This window comes from Pseudorca crassidens, chromosome 11, assembly GCF_039906515.1.
Source record: "Pseudorca crassidens isolate mPseCra1 chromosome 11, mPseCra1.hap1, whole genome shotgun sequence".
NCBI lineage: Eukaryota > Metazoa > Chordata > Mammalia > Artiodactyla > Delphinidae > Pseudorca > Pseudorca crassidens.
The window spans coordinates 84,046,165-84,063,516 of record NC_090306.1 but is presented as its reverse complement, the minus strand read 5'-3'; the positions used below and the strand labels follow the sequence as shown (position 1 = coordinate 84,063,516).

The 17,352-nt window shown below is 39.6% G+C and overlaps 1 protein-coding gene and 1 pseudogene across 18 annotated transcripts in view; both read left to right on the top strand.

Moving 5' to 3' along the window:
• ANKS1B (ankyrin repeat and sterile alpha motif domain containing 1B) overlaps nucleotides 1-17,352 on the top strand; it is a 1,163,282-nt gene that overhangs the window by 885,309 nt on the left and 260,621 nt on the right. The window lies entirely within an intron of this gene.
• On the top strand, nucleotides 619-1,262 carry LOC137202995 (AP-3 complex subunit sigma-2 pseudogene; annotated as a pseudogene).

Below are 17,352 nucleotides of genomic sequence, written 5' to 3'. Positions count from 1 at the left end.
GAGCTCAAAACTAATTATGAATACAGAACCTAAGATTACAAAGCACACAAGAAAGAAGTTCTGTCTTATCTTTTTTGAAAGGGTCTTTGTATTGTCATTTGATTTTCTTTTTTCCTTCAGTCATTCTCTGGATCTGTTTTCCTTAATCAAATAGGATTTCTAATCATTTAAGTTTTTAAAATACTATATTAGACGCAGATAAAGAGAAAATATATGAAATGGAAAATAGATTTAATGAAATTACCCCAAATGCAGCAAAAGGGGTAAAATATAAGAGGCTCAAGTATATGTATACTCAATGACTAGTCAGTCTCATTCCTAGGTATATATCCCAGAGAAATTCTCAAATGGGTGTATAAAAACCATGTTAAAGAATGCTTATTTGAGCATTGTTTGTAAAGTGGGAAGTTGGAGCTTCCAACACTGAAGAATGGCTAAGTGAAATATTCTGGTGCATATGTTAAATTAAGATGCATCAATTTGATGCAGTAAACCAGATGAACACACAGCAAAATATATAGATCTTAAAAATAGAATGCTTAATATAAAAAGTGAAAAATAGAATAAACTACAGTATAATAACAGTTATATAAGTTAAAATACATACACAAGGGAAGGAGATGCTCTCTGGAAACAGCCAGTGGTGAAAGGAGCCTGGCGGGCAAAGATGATTCAGGTGATTCTGGTTTTCAATAACCATGTGAAGCCACAGCTGGTCCGCTTCTACCAGCATTTCCCAGAAGAAATTCAGCAGCAGATTATTCGAGAGACCTTCCATCTAGTTCTCAAGCGGGATGAGAACATCTGTAACTTCTTGGAGGGTGGAAGTTTGATTGGTGGCTCTGACTACAAACTGATTTATCAGCATTATGCTACCCTCTACTTTGCATTTGGTATGGATTCATCAGAGAGTGAACTTGGGATCTTGGACCTCATCCAGGTATGTGTAGCAGGTTTTTGTGGAGACACTGGATAAGTGTTTCGAAAATGTTTGTGAATTGGATTTGATCTTCCACATGGATGAGGTGCACTACGTTCTTCAGGAGGTGGTGATGGGTGGGATGGCGTTGGAAACAAACATGAATGAAATCGTGGCTCAGATTGAAGCTCAAAACAGGCTGGAGAAATCTGAGGGTGGCCTTTCAGCAGTGCCCGCCTGGGCCATGTCTGCCGTGAAAAACATCAACCTGCCGGAGATGCCTCGGAATATCAACATTGGTGATCTCAACATCAAGGTTCCCAACCTATCCCAGTTTGTCTGAGGGTAGAAGACGGCTGAACTGAGTCCTTGGAACCAGCAAAGCCAAGCCAGTCCTGCAGCAAAACCTGCTCGGCGTCCTGAGAAGTCCAGCCTTGGGCCCTGGCCCCTGCTGTCCTGGAGCGGGAAGGAGTCCTGTGTCCACTGCCAGCCTGTGCTTGCTTCTCACATGTGCGACCTTGCCTGTCTCTCGTACATGTGACCACTGCAGATGTGAGGGGCCCTGGCTTCCTCAGTGGGGGTCAGGTGCCCAAGCCACTCGCCCCCTTTACCTGCCACATGCAGCCACTCCCAGGGACTTCAGACTGTAGTGAGAGGCCCCCCTGCTCCCAGAACTCCACCACAAGGATGTTCTCTGACTTGAGTCTTCAACCTTAGCACCACGAGGCTCCCTGAGGTCCTGTAGCATTGACTTTCCTGGTGAGGTGCCGTAGCTAGAAAAGGGCTGACCCTCTAGATTTGGGGATGTCGTGAGTGGCAAATAAGGGCAGGATTTTATGAGATCCAGAGTTGCCTACTGGCTCTACTAGAGTTGGCACAGCCAGAATCCTTTTGTATAGCCACGCTGTCTCATCACCACCTCCTGTGGCATATACTCCCCACTGCCACAGCCCTGGCTCTGCTCTCCCAGGTGTTTATGTGCAGGACACAATCCAGATCATAAGCCTGTTGTTTGCCTGCCCCCCACATTTCTGCCAATAGGGAGGGCACACCCCACAGCCAGAGGGGTCCCCCTCAAAGAAAATCTTTGATCAAGTGGGATTTATCCCAGGGATGCAAGGATTTTGAATATACGCAAATCAATCAGTGTGATACACCATATTAACAAATTGAAGAGTAAAAGCCATAGGATCATCTCGATAGATGCAGAAAAAGCTTTTGACAAAATTCAACACCCATTTATGATAAAAACTTTCCAGGAAGTGGGCATAGAGGGAACCTACCTCGACATAATACAGGCCATATACGACAAACCCACAGCAAACATTCTCAATGGTGAAAAACTGAAAGCATTTTCTCTAAGATCAGGAACAAGACAAGGATGTCCCCTCTCACCACTATTACTCAACATAGTTCTGGAAGTCCTAGCCACAGCATTCATAGAAGAAAAAGAAAAGGAATACAAATTGGAAAAGAAGAAGTAAAACTGTCACTGTTTGCAGATGACATGATACTATACATAGAAAATCCTAAAGATGCCACCAGAAAACTACTAGAGCTAATCAATGAATGTGGTAAACTTTCAGGATACAAAATTGATGCATAGAAATCTCTTGCATTCCTATACACTAACAATGAAAGATCAGAAAGAGAAATTAAGGAAACAATTCCATTCACCATTGCAACAAAAAGAATAAAATACCTAGGAATAAACCTACCTAAGGAGGTAAAAGACCTGTACTCAGAAAACTATAAGACACTGATGAAAGAAAACAAAGATGACACAAACAGTTGGAAATATATACCATGTTCTTGGATTGGAAGACTCAATATTGTGAAAATGACTGTACTACCCAAAGCAATCTACAGATTCAATGCAATCCCTATCAAATTACTAATGGCATTTTTTACAGAAATAGAACAAAAAATCTTAAAATTTGTATGGAGACACAAAAGACCCTGAATGGCCAAAGCAATCTTGAGGGGAAAAAATGGAGCAGGAGGAATCAAACTCCCAGACATCAGACTATACTACAAAGCTACAGTAATCAAGACAATATGGTACTGGCACAAAAACAGAAGTATAGATCAATGGAACAGGATAGAAAGCCCAGAGATAAACCCATGCACCTATGATCAACGAATCTGTGACAAAGGAGGCAAGAATATACAATGGAGAAAAGACAGCCTCTTCAATAAGTGGTGCTGGGAAAACTGGATAGCTACATGTAAAAGAATAAAATTAGAACACTCCCTAACACCGTACACAAAAATAAACTCAAAATGGATTAAAGACCTAAAGGTAAGACCAGATACTGTAAAACTGTTAGAGGGAAACATAGGAAGAACACTCTTTGACATATTTCACAGCAAGCTCTTTTTTGATCCACCTCTTAGAGTAATGGAGATAAAAATAAAACGAAACAAATGGTACCTAATGAAACTTAAAAGCTTTTGCACAGCAAAGGAAACTATAAACAAGATGGAAAGACAACCCTCAGAATAGGAGAAAATATTTGCAAATAGATCAATGGACAAAGGATTAATCTCCAAAATATATAAACAGCTCATGCAGCTCACTATCAAAAAAACAATCAACCCAATCAAAAATTGGCAGAAGACCTAAATAGACATTTCTCCAAAGAAGACATACAGATGGACAAGAGCCACATGAAAAGCTGCTCAACATCACTAATTATTAGGGAAATGCAAATCAAAACTACAATGAGGTATCACCTCACACTGGTTAGAATGGACATCATCAGAAAATCTACAAACAACAAATGCTGAAGAGGTGTGGAGAAAAGGGAACACTCTTGCACTGTTGATGGGAATGTAAATTGATACAGCCACTATGGAGAACGGTATGGAGGTTCCTTAAAAAACTAAAAATAGAACTACAGTATGACGCAGCAATCCCACTACTGGGCATATGGCCAGAGAAAACCATAATTCAAAAAGACACATGCACCTCAGTGTTCATTGCAGCACTATTTACAATAACCAGGTCACAGAAGCAGCCTAAATGCCCATCGACAGATGAATGGATAAAGAAGACGTGGCACATATATACGATGGAATATTACTCAGCCATAAAAAGGAACGAAATTGGGTCATTTGTAGAGACGTGGATGGACCTAGAGACTGTCATACAGAGTGAAGTAAGTCAGAAAGAGAAAAACAAATATCGTATTTTAACGCATATATGTGGAACCTAGAAAAATAGTACAGATGAACCCGTTTGCAAGGCAGAAATAGAGGCACAGATGTAGAGAACAAATGTATGGACACCAAGGCAGGAAAGTAGGGCAGGGGGTGGGTGCTGGTGGTGGTGGGATGAATTGGGAGATTGGAATTGACATATATAGATGAATATGTATATAATAGATAACTAATAAGAACCTGCTGTTTAAAAAAAAATTAAAAAGAAAGAAAGGATAGCAATTTTAATATGATAAAATAAAATCAAAGGCATAAATTTTTTTTAAAAAAGCAGGTTGAGCTCAGAGTGTGAGAAAGTCCCAGTGGCTGATTGCAGTATCAGCTGGGCTGTAGGTGGCTTCCTGGGCATGGAAAAGTACAGTCCAAGATTTAAGCAGGTAGAAATACCACCAAAATCCTCAGAAAACTAAAACTGTTTATCTTCTAATATTCCAAACTCCTCTGCTCTGTTAAAGTTCTGTCAGTGACACTAAGAAATACTGATTTTCTAGGCTTTTTTTATCCCTCTTATTTCAATTTATATGGTTTTTGTTTGGAAGAAGGGAAGGAAGGAAAGAAGGAAGGGAGGGAGGAAGGAAGGAAGAGAGAAGAAAGAACTCCTGATGCTTTCTTATCCTAAGGCTTTGATCAAAGTTTATTATTTTTTAACATCTTTATTGGAATATAATTGCTTTACAATGGTGTGTTAGTTTCTGCTGTATAACAAAGTGAATCAGCTGTACATATACATATATCCCCATATCCCCTCCCTCTTGCGTCTCCCTCCCACCCTCCCTGTCCCACCCCTCTAGGTGGTCACAAAGCACCGAGCTGATCTCCCTGTGCTATGTGGCTGCTTCCCACTAGCCATCTATTTTACATTTGGTAGTGTATATATGTCCATGCCACTCTCTCACTTCGTCCCAGCTTACCCTTCCCCCTCCTCGTGTCCTCAGCTCAAAGTTTATTATTATGATCAGGATACAAAAGAGAATTTTCTTTTGGTCTAAGAACTGGTGCCTGGGGCCCAAAGCTGGGCAAAAGAGTTGTTAAGTGTCTCACATTACAAACAGAACATCTACCAAATATTTTCTTTAGGGCTCACTAAGTAGCAAAACTCTTCCTACTATATCAACACTCCTTCTCCCACAACCCAACCCACAGGTTAGTAAGGTGCCCACTGGGCAGGAAAATGCAGGCAGTGCAGTTACAGGTTATGGGTGGCTGAGGTTGCTGAGGGGGGCTGAACACGATTGAACCCTCTCATGTAAGGGACCCTAGAGAACCCACACATGTCCCTGAGACAGCTAACGCCGGGAGGTATGCCTTTGGTGTGAGCCAGAGAAGCAGCAAAACCAATGGAGGAAGCAAAATGCGTTACCCCATCCCATCCTCTCTCCCAGCCTCCAAAACAAGAAGCATTGGGTCTTGCAGGAAGCGGAAGGGAGGTATCCTAGAAGTAGAGCAGCCCCACATCAGGCCCTTGAGTTACAGGTCTAGCCATAAATGGAGCAGTGGAAAGTCTTGAACTGGATGTGAGGTTGTAATATTAAACGACCAGACAGAACTTTCAGTGACTGTATGTGCCTTCCCAACATGTCATTGAGAGATATCATGTAGAAGAGGTAGGAGATTGGACATAGAAGAGTTAGAAGCAGTGACTAGAGAGGAAAATGTGTTTCTGGCTTCCTCCTCACCATGGTCAGTCTCCTCAATAAACAGGTTATAGAAGTGTCAAAAAAAAACAACAAAATCTGCCGCTGCGTTCATGAAAAGTCTAATGGACCTAGTATTCACTTGAATCTTCACATCTGTTTCCATGGAGACATCATTTCTGCCTACATATTTTCTAACTCACCAGGTCTGTGGTTTCTCAAGTGCTCTGATGCCAGATTAAACAATATGATTCTTTCATAACTAGTTCCTGATCATCTTCCTATAAAAACAGCTGGTGAGTAGGTAGACAGCTCCAACTCTTACGTCACATTCTTAAGGTAACTATGGATTAAAGACTTGGTCTTATTTGGAGAAAAACAAAAACAGTGGAACAAAAGCAAGAGAATAACCTATTTTTATGCTTTATTAGAGCAACTTGATATTCTGGATTTAATTGTAGAAGCTGTCCGTTTATGTATTTTTTGGCAGAGTGACTGAGAAGCGACACAACTTAGTAGTTAGGAATTTGTGTGGTCCTTGGGGTTAGCTTGCCTGATAGACTAACAGTTAAAAGTGAGTGGGTTTTAAATATATATTAATTAATTAATTAATTAAAATATACACTGGCTTTCTAAGACTTACTACAAAATAAAAAGAATGTAAAATGCTCATTAATAGTATTTACATTGATTACATGTTGAAATCATAATATTTTGGATATATTGGATCACTTAAAATATTGAAATTAACTTCATATAAAAAAGTGAGTAGTTTTAACTCAGTGCCTCAGTTTCTTCATATGAATAATAAGGCTAATAGTGGTATTTATACTAAATGACAGAGGAATAAGTGAATTAAGACATTTAAAGTGTTTAGAACATTGCCTGGCACATAATAAAAACACAATATTAATATTGTTTTATTAGTATCATCATGGTTATCAAAATCTACAAGCAGATCTCAAAGCATATTTGAGATTTTTTGCCTTCCCTTATTTCTGAGATTCCAGAAGCAATTTCAGACTGAGCCCACACATGGCAGGAGTTACAACAAAAGGAAGGAGACTTGTTTCTTTCCTTTTTTTTTTTTATTGGGGTATAGTTGTTTTGCAATGTTGCGTTAGTTTCTACTGTACAGCGAAGTGAAGTAGACCTGCTTCTGATCGCAAGTCCATGGTCTGTTGAACAGGACTGTTGCCCCTTAACTTGCTTTGCCCTTTGGCATTGCACCCAGCACAGCCCACGTACAGATGGGCCCCAGATAAATGCTTACAGGAATGAGGAGGAAGAGGGCATAAACCTCATGAACATGCCCACCTGTGAGGCTCTACTCTTATCCTAATATGAAATCAAGTTCAAATTCATTCACGCAGGGCAGTGTTGTTAGCCATGACTCCTTCACAAGCAGATACTGTATCTCCTTTGCTAGTGTCTGGCACTCAATAAATATTTGTGAAATTAATGAATCAGTTAATTTCTCAAAGTACTGGTGCTATAGGATGGAGTAAGTTACAGCTAGAAGAAACAAAGCTTCAGCTGGCAAAATCTTAAGGCAAGTTAAGGAGAGAGAGCTTTGGTCAAAGCTCCATGATTCTGAAGGTTTGTGCTCTCTCTTTTCCTGCATCCCCGTGTAGTCTGTCTTAAAGTGTTTCTACATTGTAATATGACCAAAGTTATAGGATTTGACCTAAGCCTCAACCATGGGGCTTTGTTTGGAGGGGGTGGACAAGATGCTGATTTCTCTCCATTTCTTCAGTCGTTGGAAAAAGACTTTCAGCATTATTGTTTATCCCCGCTATCTATTTATTCCCATGAAGAGATAGTATGCCAAACCCTTCAAATGTACTGAGCGGGCTCACAGCTCAAAATGCCATCGGCAAATCAAGTTTATCAGCATATGTTTTTGACTCACATCTGCTTTGAGTAGTGTGGCGCATGTGTTTGTGTGTGTGTGTGTGTGTGTCCCATCTGTATCAAGGTTTTATTTTATGTCTCATCCTTATAGAGCCCAAGGGCAAATACACATCCCTAAACAGAAATGCAAGTCCATTCACTATTCAAAGGGGATTTTGCTTTCCGTTTGCTTACCACATTTAAAGATGCACACAAAATTCAAGCCAAAGTAATCCAGAGGGAGAAGGAGAGATGCAGAAAGAGGACAGGGGAGTAAAAGGGCCAGACTTGAGGCATTCATGTCAAGTTGTGATGCAAATAATGTTCAGAAAGATGTGCATCAAAGTTAATCCTTCGTGTGGAGGCATCCACTTTATAATCCCGTAACTAAGCCTTTTATATGTTTCAAATTTTCCTTGCTTTCTGCACATGTTTTTAGGATGGATTAGAAATGCACTGAGCCTCCTCAGAGAAGGCTTGGGTGAATGCAGATGCAAAGGAGCAGTTTGTGCTGGGTAATTCTGACATGACATCCTGACTGTCACACAGGGCCAGGGCGGTGAAAGTGATGTTCTTACAATGCTCTCCAGCCCCGGTGCTGGGGCATGGTGGGAGCCAGTCATGATCACTCATTTGTTCCTTGTTTGATGAGCAGCTGGCTCCTGGTGGGAAGGCTTGGAGATATGCACCTATTAGGAGGTATCTGCTTCTCTTCTGTAGGTTCTCTTTTTCATTTTCTCTCATGTTACGTCAAGGGGCTTTTTATGACAACAGACTATTTTACTCTGTGGGAAATCTGTTCCTTCTGCTTCTGCTTCTGCCCTCACCGGATGTTCTTACCTGCTCCTTGCAAGGGCACAGGCAATTATAGAGCAATACATCTTCACCCACATAATTTCAGGCAAATATTGTAAAAGATGTGCAGATGGCACTGGAGAAAAACCTTCTGTCACTTCTATCTCTTTAGTTTAAAGGAAGAGATAGCAAGTTCTTTTTCAGTAAGCACCCTAACAGTTCATTCATTTATTCAGTGAGCCAACCAATGTTTATTCAGTGTCTACTTGATGCTGGTATGCGTGGGCCATACTTCTGATACTTGGCACCAGCACGTCAACCATCCTCCATGGGAGATTTTTCATGGGCCATCTCACCCCAACATAGCACCCACCTGGCTGCTCTTTAGCCCTCCCTCATTCGCCCCCTCCTTCTCATCTCTCCCCATTTTCTCATTTTTCTCAAGCAGAAAAATTGAGTCATCTTACTGCTACTTGGGTTCAAGCCATACCCTTTGGGTCTGATCTTCTCCTCCACTCATTCAGCCAAGATTTATTGAGAGCCCATGATCAAAATAGTAATAAAAGTAACAGTTTACCCTTATGTAGCGCTTACTTTGTGCTCTTTATATATATTATCTCCTTTAATCTTTGTAATAACCCTATAAAGAAGATACTGCTATAATCCCCATTTTCAAATGAGTATATTGAAGCAGGATAAAGTAACTTGCTCAGTCACACAACTGTTATAACAGCATGCTTTTGTCTAAAAGTAACAGAAAGCCCAACTTACAGTCACTGAAACAAATAAACATTTATTTCTCTCATATAACAATAACTGGGAAGTCATTTGTTCCGAGTGTTGGTTCCGTGGCTCAGCAATGTCAGGGCTAGCATCTCTGAGAACTGCCTGACCTTTTCCCTCATGAGCGCACAATGGCTGCCCTGTATCCAAGCATCATGTTAAGAAGCATTTATGTTAAGCATAACATAAGCATTTAAGCATATCCAAGCATTTATGTTAAGAAGATGCGAGAAATGGTAGTGTTATCTGCTTCTGCCCCCTTCAGCAGGGAGTCAGAGCCTTCCAAGAATCCCTCGCTGCTTTTCTACTCACCTCTCATTGGCCAAGTCTATGTCATGTGGCCACCCCTAGCAGCAAGAGAGACTAGGAAAGTAAAATGCAAGGTCTTTTTCTTTTCATTTTCAAGCCTCTATAATGGAAGGCCGCAGGGCAAAAGGGATCTTGACATGTTTGTTAGGACAGCCAATTGGCAGCATATATGCAATGGGTAGTAAGTGGTTGAAGCAATGTGGGAAGCAGGAAGTCTGTGCTCCAGAGCATGCAGCTCTAACCATCGGGCTCTGTTGCACAACAGTGGTGCTGATTATTCCATGGTCAGTAAAAGAGACATGGTCCTGCCTCCATGGACCCAGGAAACAAAGAAGCACACCAGAAAATTTAAAATTGCAAATTCCTGTGTGTGCTTAGAGTTAGAATAATGGGCTTTTCAAAATATTAGAAACAGCTAAACACTCTCTCGTTATTATCTTCATGGACCCTCAGAAGTCTGGCAGCCTAGCTTGGGAAATGAAGCTCTTTATGCAGAAGCCCTTCATGTGGAAGCCCTTCCCCTGGACTTCTCTGAGGTCCTGTCCTTCCCTCTCTCTACACTCCATCCTATCGGTTGTTGTTTTGTTGTTATTATTCATGTGCCTCATCTTTTTCTGCATTTCTAAGTTTTTGCTCCATCTTTGATTCTCCCTTCTGTTCCTCTTCTTCCTTTTCTCTTCTACACACACATTTCTTAGCATTTTACTGGATACTCCGACAAGAAGAGGAATTGGGCTTTATTCTTGTGAACTGAATCGTTCCTATCTTAGCTCCCAAGGAGTTCAGAAGAGATCATCACTCTTGTAAAAATCACAGTTCGAAATTTCAGACCTCAGAGAGTGTCCACCTGACCTCCTTCACACTGTAGGGAGAAGAAACTCAGATGGGAATTGTTAGCAGACTAGTAGAGCTGCAGTCTCAGCACCACAGATTTCCTCTGATGGCACCCATGCAGCCCCAGCCATGCAGCCTTGGGAGAGGCCAGCCCATGCACGTGCCTTTCACACATGGTGCCTGGCTGAAAATCACCAACCTCATAGCCTAAAGCCTACCATCTGCTTCACAGTTAAACAGCCCACCCACAGGTTCAAATCGCATCAACTTTCTCATTCTCCTTAGATCCTGGTGTTCTTTTTCTTTTGATACATAAAAAATCATGATATTCAATTAATGTTTGACTCAACATCAGAATTTACTAAAATTGGATGCTGTATAACCTTCTGCATCTCACCAAAGTATCTTTTCCCAGAATGTTTGTTATTTCTCTGAACCATCACCCCAAATAAAAATATGAAACATCTGTCACCACCACAGAGAGGCAGAGACCCAGCTGGCTCAGCCATGGGATACAGAATGGCCAGGACACACTGTAACCATATGAGCTACTTTGCTCCAAAAACGAAATTGATTATAAACCCGAGTTTGTGTACCCACAGATTTATATAAAGGTCAAGCTGCTAGTGTAACCCCTTGGCTTGTGCTCTGCAGAGTTCTCTACTCTTGTTCATTGAAAAGATGCCTCTTCCATGAATGCAGATGAGGTTCTGCAGTTTACCTTGTTTGCCGACTTTCACGGAAAATTTAAAGTTCCAGGTGTATATCTCAGCAGCCAAATGTTTAACTCTGGCTGTGCTTCTAAGTGCAGCACCGTGCTAGTTGGTGAGTGTTTGGTGGGCAGGGACTTCTCTTCGAGTATTCAGGGACAGTTTTGTCTGATGATTAACAGTTACTGTTTCGGTTATAAGCCACAAAGAGATCATGACTACTGATTTCACTTTAAGGCTTATCTCAGCAGTTACAATTTAGTAATAACTAAAGCATAAGGGTAGTGCAGTAAATGGAAAATCCACTAGGTGGTCCTGGTGTTCTTCCAGCCAAAGCAGGCAGCACCAAGTACTTTACTCCATCACTTTGTATTCCAAAGGCAAAGCAAAATACGATAGTGAAAATATTTTGTCGTTGTTACTTAGTATTCATTCTAGATTATATGTAAATAGGTTATTATTTGTAGTGGTTGATCAAAGCTCCTCCAGAGTGTTGAGGATTTTTTCTCTTTTTTACATAGATACATGGATTTTAATCTTTTATACATTTTACATTTAATAGATTTTACATATAATACCTCTTTTAATATATTTCCATCTTTTAACATTTTTATGTTTACTAGAACTTGTTAGCTTATTAGCTATGCTTTCATGACATACATACTACCGTTTTCTCACCACTCCTCTAGCAATCTCTCTCATATAAGGACACAAGCTTCCAAAGGACGGAATGTATTGTCTTATGTGCAGCTTTCCTTCAAACTCAAAGCGATACAATTCTCAGTGATTGTTTTCACTTTTATTTTCAGTAACCTTATTTAAATATTATCCAGGTTCACAAGTTCCCCATAGAATTCTTGTTAGAAAATCATCCCTTATGTTTTAGAATATAATAATAAAATAAAGCTAACTTCAAAAATACACTTAAGTCTGCCTGGTTCCAAGAATCATCTCAAATTCTTTTTTTTTAATTGAAGTATAGTTGACTTACATCAAATTCTTAATCCTCTGTGAGATCTCCCTTTAACTCCTCCAGTTCTAGTGTCTTTCTAGTTCACAATTACTATTATCATGAAATCTCAGACGTCTTCCCCCAAAGCAGCCTGGGTAAATTGCCATGGTGCCAGACTCTAGGCAGAATTCCCAGGACAGATGACAGCTGTTCTTTCCACATCACACTGGAAAAGTGGCACAAGGACAGGTCGCACATAGAACACCAGACAAATATCCATTTGCCCTTGAGAAGGTTCCAAAACAAAAGGCAGTGTGTGTGAACATTATCAGAGGTAGTTAGAAAACATCGCTATTTTTCATTTTAAGAGAAAAGAAACATGGCCCAATCTAAAATGAATACAAACTCCAAAGAACTTTGGGGTTTTTTGTTTGTTTGTTTTTAATTTTTCCTGGAGTATAGTTGCTTCCAAAGAACTTTGAAATGAACCTTTTCAACAAAAGAAATTTGGGAAATTTCAATAATAATTATATGAATACACTGAAAAGCAATCAAATATCAAAAGATTGAACAAGAATATAGTTGTTGTTGTTTTTTAACATAAGCCGGGGAGCAGGCCTGGGCAGAAGGAGTTCAGCTGTGATGTAGCACCACAAAGCCTTCAACCTCAGGAGCCCAGAAGTGCGTATTGCCCATCAGTGTCCCAGGTCAGATTGATAAGGCTGGGTCTTTTTTTTTGGCTGCATGGCTTGTGGGATATTAGTTCCCCAAACAAGATTGAACCTGGGCCTCAGCAGTGAGAGCACGGAGTCCTAACCACCAGACTGCCAGGGAATTCTGAAGAATATAGTTTTCTGAGATGGTAAGAATAATACACACCAAACATTTTCTAAGTGTTTGTTGGTTGCTTACTATGCCATTTCAATGTGTGAAAATTGTCACCTATAAGAAGGTTGTAATTTTTAATATTTGGTTTTATTTTCAATAAGTTATAATTAATTATTGTTTCAGTTAATTCAAACAATGCAGAAATATATAGAATACAAAGTGAAAGGGTCTCCTTGCCATTTTCCTACTCCTTTCTACCTACCCAATACCAGTCCCCAGAGAAAGAGGTAACTTCTGTTAAAAATAGTTTAGTACCTATCCTTCCAGTAATTTTAAATGGCTATTAGCATATAATGATATGTGATACGTTTTTGGTATATTGATGGTTATATTTTGGGGTGAAATTTTAGCATGTTTTTGTTATGATTCTTCTTAAAAATAATGTAAATATATTGTATATATTGTTCTAGTCCTTATATTTACACACTTAATTTTTTTTACCAAGGAATATGCTATTATTATATTCGTTTTCTCCAGTATACATTCCTTTTTTTTTTTTTAATTTATTTTTATTTTTGGCTGCGTTGGGTCTTCATTGCTGCATGTGGGCTTTCTTCAGTTGTGGAGAGCGGGGGCCACTCTTCATTGCAGTGCACGGGCCTCATTGCAGTGGCCCCTCCTTGTTGCAGAGCATGGGCTTCAGGCACGTGGGCTTCAGTAGTTGTGGCACACGAGCTCAGCCTCCCCGCGGCACGTGGGATCCTCCCAGCCCAGGGCTCGAACCCATGTCCCCTGCACTGGCAGGCTGATTCTTAACCACTGCACCACCAGGGAAGTCCCTACATTCCTTTTTTTAAAAAAAGTTCTCTAACTTAAAAAAGCTGCACATAATTAATATGTACAACTTGATGAGTTTGGAGATAAGTCTACTCCCGTGAACCCATAACCACAATCTGTGCCATGAAGCTATTAATGACTTCCAAAAGTGATGTATTTATTATTACATGTTATTACATGTGATATTACATTTGTTATATTATTAATTATATATTATTATTTATTATATATTATATTATTATTTGTTATTTTGTGATAAGAACATGTTGTATGAGATCTACCTTCTTAGCAAATTTTTGAGTACACAATACAGTAGTAACTATAGGCACTATGCTGTACAGTACCTCTTTAGGATCTATTAATCTTGTAAAACTGAAACGTTGTACCGTTTTATAAATACCTAGCTGTTTCCCCCTCCCCCAAGCCCTTGGCAACCACTCTGCTTCTATGAGTTTAACTATTTTAGATTCATCACATAAGTGATATCATGTAGTATTTTTTCTTCTGTGTCTGGCTTTTTTCACTTAGCATAATGTTCTCCAAATTCACTCATGTTGTTGTAAACGGCGGGATTGCCTTCTTTTTTAGTTATATAATATGCTATTGTATGCATATACCATGTTTTCTTTTACAGTTCATCAGTTGTTGTTTTTTTTTAACATCTTTATTGCGGTATAATTGCTTTACAATGGTGTGTTAGTTTCTGCTTTATAACCAAGTGAATCAGTTATACATATACATATGTTCCCATATCTCTTCCCTCTTGTTTCTCCCTCCCTCCCACCCTCGCTATCCCACCCCTCCAGGCGGTCACAAAGCACCGAGCTGATCTCCCTGTGCTATGAGGCTGCTTCCCACTAGCTATCTACCTTACGTTTGGTAGTGTATATATGTCCATGCCTCTCTCGCTTTGTCACAGCTTGCCCTTCCCCCTCCCCATATCCTCAAGTCCGTTCTCTAGTAGGTCTGTGTCTTTATTCCTGTCTTACCCCTAGGTTCTTCATGACATTTTCTTTTCTTAAATTCCATATATATGTGTTAGCATACGGTACTTGTCTTTCTCTTTCTGACTTACTTCACTCTGTATGACAGACTCTAGGTCTATCCACCTCATTACAAATAGCTCAATTTCATTTCTTTTTATGGCTGAGTAATATTCCATTGTATGGATGTGCCACATCTTCTTTATCCATTCATCCGATGATGGACCTTAGGTTGTTTCCTTCTCCAGGCTATTGTAAATAGAGCTGCAATGAACATTTTCGTACATGACTCTTTTTGAATTATGGTTTTCTCAGGGTATATGCCCAGTAGTGGGATTGCTGGGTCATATGGTAGTTCTATTTGTAGTTTTTTAAGGAACCTCCATACTGTTCTCCATAGTGGCTGTACCAACTCACATTCCCACCAGCAGTGCAAGAGTGTTCCCTTTTCCCCACACCCTCTCCAACATTTATTGTTTCTAGATTTTTTGATGATGGCCATTCTGATTGGCGTGAGATGATATCTCATTGTAGTTTCGATTTGCATTTCTCTAATGATTAATGATGTTGAGCATTCTTTCATGTGTTTGTTGGCAGTCTGTATATCTTCTTTGGAGAAATGTCTACTTAGGTCTTTTGCCTATTTTTGTATTGGGTTGTTTGTTTTTTTGTTATTGAGCTGCATGAGCTGCTTGTAAATTTTGGAAATTAATCCTTTGTCAGTTGCTTTGTTGGCAAATATTTTCTCCCATTCTGAGGGTTGTCTTTTCGTCTTGTTTATGGTTTCCTTTGCTGTGCAAAAGCTTTGAAGTTTCACTAGGTCCCATTTGTTTATTTTTGTTTTTATTTCCGTTTCTCTAGGAGGTGGGTCAAAAAGGATCTTGCTGTGATTTATGTCATAGAATGTTCTGCCTATGTTTTCCTCTAAGAGTTTTATAGTATCTGGCCTTACATTTAGGTCTTTAATCCATACTGAGCTTATTTTTGTGTATGGTGTTAGGGAGTGATCTAATCTCATACTTTTACATGTACCTCTCCAGTTTTCCCAGCACCACTTACTAAAGAGGCTGTCCTTTCTCCACTGTACATTCCTGCCTCCTTTATCAAAGATAAGGTGACCATATGTGCGTGGGTTTATCTCTGGGCTTTCTATCCTGTGCCATTGATCTATCTTTCTGTTTTTGTGCAGGTACCATGCTGTCTTGATTACTGTAGCTTTGTAGTATAGTCTGAAGTCAGGGAGCCTGATTCCTCCAGCTCTGTTTTTCGTTCTGAAGATTGCTTTGGCTATTCAGGGTCTTTTGTGTTTCCATACAAATTGTGAATTTTTTTGTTCCAGTTCTGTGAAAAATGCCAGTGGTATTTTGATAGGGATTGCATTGAATCTGTAGAGTGCTTTGGGTAGTAGAGTCATTTCCACAATGTTGATTCTTCCAATCCGAGAACTTGGTATATCTCTCCATCTATTTGTATCATCTTTAATTTCTTTCATCAGTGTCTTATAATTTTCTGCATACAGGTCTTTTGTCTCCTTAGGTAGGTTTATTCCTAGATATTTCATTCTTTTGGTTGCAATGGTAAATGGGAGTGTTTTCTTGATTTCTCTTTCAGATTTTTCATCATTAGTGTATAGGAATGCCAGAGATTTCTGTGCATTAATTTTGTATCCTGCTACTTTACCAAATTCACTGATTAACTCTAGTAGTTTTCTACTAGAGTAGAATCTTTAGGATTCTCTATGTATAGTATCATGTCATCTGCAAACAGTGACAGCTTTACTTCTTCTTGGCCGATTTGGATTCCTTTTATTTCCTTTTCTTCTCTGATTGCTGTGGCTAAAACTTCCAAAACCATGTTGAATAAGAGTGGTGAGAGTGGGCAACCTTGTCTTGCTCCTGATCTTAGTGGAAATGGTTTCAGTTTTTCACCACTGAGGATGATGTTAGCTGTGGGTTTGTCATATATGGCCTTTATTATGTTGAGGAAAGTTCCCTCTATGCCTACTTTCTGCAGGGTTTTTATCATAAATGGGTGTTGAATTTTGTCGAAAGCTTTCTCTGCATCTATTGAGATGATCATATGGTTTTTTTCCTATAATTTGTTAATATGGTTTATCACATTGATTGATTTGCGTATTTTGAAGAATCCTTGCATTCCTGGAATAAACCCCACTTGATCATGGTGTATAATCCTCTTAATGTGCTGTTGGATTCTGTTTGCTAGTATTTTGTTGAGGATTTTTGCATCTATGTTCATCAGTGATATTGGCCTGTAGTTTTCTTTCTTTGTGACATCTTTGTCTGCTTTTGGTATCAGGATGATGGTGGCCTTGTAGAATGAGTTTGGGAGTGTTCCCTCCCTCTGCTATATTTTGGAAGAGTTTGAGAAGGATAGGTTTTAGGTCTTCACTAAATGTTTGATGGAATTCGCCTGTGAAGCCATCTGGTCCTGGGCTTTTGTTTGTTGGAAGATTTTTAATCACAGTTTCAATTTCAGTGCTTGTGATTGGTCTGTTCATATTTTCTATTTCTTCCTGATTCAGTCTTGGCAGGTTGTGCATTTCTAAGAATTTGTCCATTTCTTCCAGGTTGTCCATTTTATTGGCATAGAGTTGCTTGTAGTAATCTCTTATGATCTTTTGTATTTCTGCAGT